We start from the raw sequence: 5,226 nt of genomic DNA, 5'->3' as shown, positions 1-5,226 counted from the left end.
ACCACATCAATATAATTAAACTAATTTCAACGATGAATTTGAAACTCATGTACTTCTTGTTCTTTTGTATTAAAAACATTTTTCATTTTAGAAAGGTGAAGGATTCATGGAATTATTTATAGCCTTAAGACATAGACACTAGAAACTAATGATAATGTAATAAAGACACAAACATAGACAAACATGAAGCTTAAAGACCGAAAAACAAAGAGATAAAAACAAGGAAGTTAAAGAAATGAGTCCATCTTAGTGATGGTAGCATCTTCCTCTTGAAGAACCAAAGGTGCTCTTGAGCTCCTCTATGTCTCTTCCTTGCCTTTGTTGCTTGATCCCTAGTGATTTTGGTGCTCCTATCCTTAGTTGTTCCCAATAATTGTGTGAAGGAAAATGTATCCCCTGAGGTATCTCAGAAATTTCTTGATGAGGGAATTTCTCATGCTCTTGTTGAGGTCCATGAGTGGGTTCTCTTGATGTGTAGTCAAATGCTCTACTACTGAGCTATAGACCCTTGAGATGAATCTCTCCATCTCCCATGATTCAGAGGTGGAAGCTTTTGTCTTCCCTTTCCTCTTTCTAGAGGTTTCTCCGGCCTTAGGTGCCATAAATGGTTGTGGAAAAACAAAAAAGCTATGCTTTTACCACACCAAACTTAGAATGTTGCTCATCCTCGAGCAAGAGAAGAAAGAATAGAAGAAGAAGAAGAAGAAGATATGGAGGAGTTTATATAGTGGAGGGAGAGGGAGTGGGGTTTGGTCATTTAGGGTGGGTTTGGCTGGGAAAGAGATTTTGAATTTGAAGGTAGGTGGGGTTTATGGGGAAGAGTGGATGGATGTGAGTGGTGGAGAGGTGATGGGGAAGAGAGATTGAGGTGATTGGTGAAGGGTGTTTGGGGAAGAGTGTTATTGGATTGTGTGAAGAAGAGAGAAGGTGAGTTGAGGTAGGTGGGGATCCTGTGGCATCCACAGATCCTGAGGTGTCAAGGATTTCCCATCCCTGCACCTTTTAGGCGTGTAAAATGCCCTTTATATGCAATCCTGCCATTTAACGCCAGACTGATGCTTGTTTCTGGTATTAAACACCCAAATGTAGCTTGTTTCTGGCATTCAACGCCTGCCTAATGCTTGTTTCTGGCGTTGAACACCAGCCTGGTGCTTGTTTCTGGCGTTGAACGCCAGACAGATGCACGTTTCTGGCATTTAAATGCCAGACATCTCTTCTTCCAGGGTGTGCTTTTTCTTCTGCTATTTTTGATTCTGTTTTTAATTTTTGCAATTGTTTTGTGACTCCACATGATCATAAACCTAATAAAACATAAAAGAACAATAGAAATATATAGATAAATAAAAATTGGGTTGCCTCCCAATAAGCACTTCTTTAATGTCAATAGCTTGACAGTGAGCTCTCTTGGAGCTTCACAGATGTTCAGAGCATTGTTGGGACCTCTCAACACCAAACTTAGAGTTTGAATGAGGGGGTTCAACACCAAACTTAGAGTTTGGTTGTGGCCTCCCAACACCAAACTTAGAGTTTGACTGTGGGGGCTTTGTTTGACTCTGTATTGAGAGAAGCTTTTCATGCTTCCTCTCTATGTTTACAGAAGGATAACCTTGAGCTTTAAACACAAGGTAGTCCCCATTCAATTGAAGGACTAGTTCACCTCTGTCAACATCAATCACAGCTCCTGCTGTGGCTAGGAAGGGTCTTCCAAGGATGATGCATTCATCCTCCTCCTTCCCAGTGTCTAGGATTATGAAATTAACAGGGATGTAAAGGCCTTTAACCTTCACTAACATGTCCTCTACCAATCCATAAGCCTGTTTTATTGACTTATCTGCCATCTCTAATGAGATTCTTACAGCTTGTACCTCAAAGATCCACAGCTTCTCTATTACAGAGAGTGGCATAAGATTTATACCTGACCCCAGATCACATAGAGCCTTCTCAAAGGTCATGGTGCCTATGGTACAGGGTATTAAGAATTTACTAGGATCTTGTTTCTTTTGAGGTAGAGTTTGCTGAACCCATGTATCTAGTTCACTAATGAGCAAGGGAGGTTCACCTTTCCAAGTCTCATTACCAAACAACTTGGCATTCAGCTTCATGATGGCTCCTAGATATTGAGCAACTTGCTCTTCAGTTACATCTTCATCCTCTTCAGAGGAAGAATAGTTCTCAGAGCTCATGAATGGCAAAAGGAGGTTTAATGAAATCTCTATGGTCTCTAGGTGAGCCTCATATTCCTTAGGTTCCTCAGTTTGGAACTCCTTTTTGTTCAGAGGACGTCCTAGGAGGTCTTCCTCACTGGGATTCACGTCCTTCTCCTCCTTTGTGCATTCGGCCATATTGATTATATCAATGGCCTTGCACTCTCTTTTTGGATTCTCTTCTGTATTGCTTGGGAGAGCACTAGGAGGAGTTTCGGTGATTTTCTTACTCAGCTGACCCACTTGTGCCTCCAAATTTCTAATGGAGGACCTTGTTTCACTCATGAAACTTAAAGTGGCCTTAGATAGATCAGAGACTATGTTTGCTAAGCTAGAGGGGCTCTGCTCAGAATTCTCTATTTGTTGCTGAGAAGATGATGGAAAAGGCTTGCTATTGCTAAGCCTGTTTCTTCCACCATTATTAAAGCCTTGTTCAAGCTTTTGTTGATCCTTCCATGAGAAATTTGGATGATTTTTCCATGAGAAATTATAGGTGTTTCTATAAGGTTTACCCATGTAATTTACCTATGCCATTGCAGGGTTCTCAGGATCATAAGCTTCTTCTTCAGAAGATGCCTCTTTAGTACTATTGGATGCATTTTGCCATCCATTCAGACTTTGAGAAATTATATTGACTTGCTGAGTCAACATTTTGTTCTGAGCCAATATGGCATTCAGAGCTTCAATTTCAAGAACTCCCTTCCTCTGAGGCGTCCCATTACTCATAGGATTCCTCTCAGAAGTGTACATGAATTGGTTGTTTGCAACCATTTCAATAGGTTCTTGAGCTTCTGCAGGCGTTTTCTTTAGGTGAATGGATCCACCTGCAGAATGGTCCAGTGATATCTTAGAGAACTCAGATAGACCATAATAGAATATATCCAGAATGGTCCACTCTGAAAGCATGTCCGAAGGACACTTTTTGGTCATCTGCTTGTATCTTTCCCAAGCTTCATAGAGGGATTCACCATCTTTTTGCTTGAAGGTCTGAACATCTACTCTAACATTGCTCAGCTCTTGAGGAGGAAAGAACTTGGCCAAGAAGGCCATGACCAGCTTATCCCAAGAGTCCAGGCTATCTTTAGGTTGTGAGTCCAACCATGTTCTAGCTTTGTCTCTTACAGCAAAAGGGAAAAGCATAAGCCTGTAGACTTCAAGATCTACTCCATTAGTCTTAACAGTCTCACAGATATGCAAGAACTTAGTTAAAAACTAGTAGGGATCTTCTGATGGAAGTCCATGAAACTTGCAATTCTGTTGCATTAGAGCAACTAGTTGAGGCTTCAACTCAAAATTATTTGCTCCAAAGGCAGGGATTGAGATGCTTCTTCCATAAAAGTTGGAAGTAGGTGTAGTATAATCACCAAGAATCCTCCTTGCGCCTCCACCATTGTTATTGGGTTTGGCCATATCTCTCTCTTTTTCGAGATTCTCTGTAAGGTTTTTTCTGGATTGTTGTGCTTTAGCTTCTCTTAGCTTCTTCTTCAGAGTCCTTTCAGGTTCAGGATCTGCTTCAACAAGAATGTCCTTGTCCTTGCTCCTGCTCATATGAAAAAGAAGAGACAGAAAAGGAAGAGGAATCCTCTATGTCACAGTATAGAGATTCCTTTATGTGAGTAGAAGAATAAGAGAATAAAACAAGAGAAGAGAAAAATTCGAACACAGAGGAGAAAATAGGGTTCGAATTTTGAGTAGAAGAGAAGTGTTAGTAGATAAATAGATAAATAGAAGGAGATGAGAAGGAGAGAATTTCGAAAATTAATTAAAAAGGAAAAAGAGAATATTTTTGTTTTTATTTTAAATTATAGTTAGAATTCGAAAATTAAGAGAAGAGGTAAGATAAAATTAAAATTTAAAAGAATTAGTTAATTAAAAGAATTTTGAAAAAGAGGGAGATGATTTTCGAAAATTAAAGAGAGGGAAGAGTAGTTAGGTGGTTTTGAAAAAGATAAGAAACAAACAAAAAGTCAATTAGTTAGTTGAAAAAGATTTGAAAATCAAATTTGAAAAGATAAGAAGTTAGAAAAGATTTTTGAAATCAATTTTGAAAAAGATATTACTAAAAAAAGATATTTTGAAAAGATATGATTGAAAAAGATATTTTGGAAAAGATTTGATTTTTAAAATTAAAATTGATTACTTGACTAACAAGAAACTAAAAGATATGACTCTAGAATTTAAAGATTGAACCTCTCTTAACAAGAAAATAACAAACTTCAAATTTTTGAATCAATCACATTAATTGTTAGTAAAGTTTTCGAAATTTTGAAATAAAGATAAGAAAAAGATTTTGAAAATAAATTTTAAAAATTTTCGAAAATAAAAAATGAAAAAGATTTGATTTTTGAAAAAGATTTTGAAAAGATAGGATTTTTAAAATTAAAAATTTGACTTGACTTATAAGAAATAGCTAAGTTTTAAAATTTTTTGACTAAGTCAACTCAAATTTTCGAAAATTAGGAGAAAAATAAGGAAAAGATATATTTTTTTATTTTTGAATTTTTAATGAGGAGAGAGAAAAACACAAATATGACCCAAAACATGAAAATTTTGGATCAAAACACATGATGCATGCAAGAACACTATGAATGTCAAGATGAACACCAAGAACACTTTGAAGATCAAGATGAACATCAAGACTTATTTTTGAAAAATTTTCAAGAAACGAAAAAAATGCAAGAGACCAAACTTAGGAATTTTTCATATTTAGATACTAAGAATTCAAAAATGCATATGAGAAACAACAAAAAACACAAAACAAGAAAATATCAAGATTAAACAAGAAGACTTACCAAGAACAACTTGAAGATCATGAAGAACACCATGCATGAGTTTTCGAAAAATGCACAAATTTTTAAAGACATGCAATTGACACCAAACTTAAAAATTGACACTAGACTCAAACAAGAAACACAAAATATTTTTGGTTTTTATGATTTTATTAAAATTTATTTGTATTTTTTTTGAAAATTAATTTTTTTGGAAAAAACGAAATTCAAAAATTAATTTTTGGAAAAATGAA

General features: G+C 36.2%; 1 non-coding gene across 1 annotated transcript; it reads left to right on the top strand.

The window, feature by feature from the left end:
- The first annotated feature begins 3,103 nt into the window (after positions 1–3,103).
- Positions 3,104–3,212, top strand: LOC127745360 (small nucleolar RNA R71). Its single transcript, XR_008006557.1, has one exon. It is a non-coding gene; the product is annotated as a small nucleolar RNA R71 (small nucleolar RNA).
- Positions 3,213–5,226: the final 2,014 nt, after the last annotated feature.

This window comes from Arachis duranensis, chromosome 2 (genome assembly GCF_000817695.3).
Source record: "Arachis duranensis cultivar V14167 chromosome 2, aradu.V14167.gnm2.J7QH, whole genome shotgun sequence".
In the NCBI taxonomy this organism is placed as follows: Eukaryota; Viridiplantae; Streptophyta; class Magnoliopsida; order Fabales; family Fabaceae; genus Arachis; species Arachis duranensis.
This window is presented reverse-complemented; position numbering and strand designations above follow the sequence as displayed.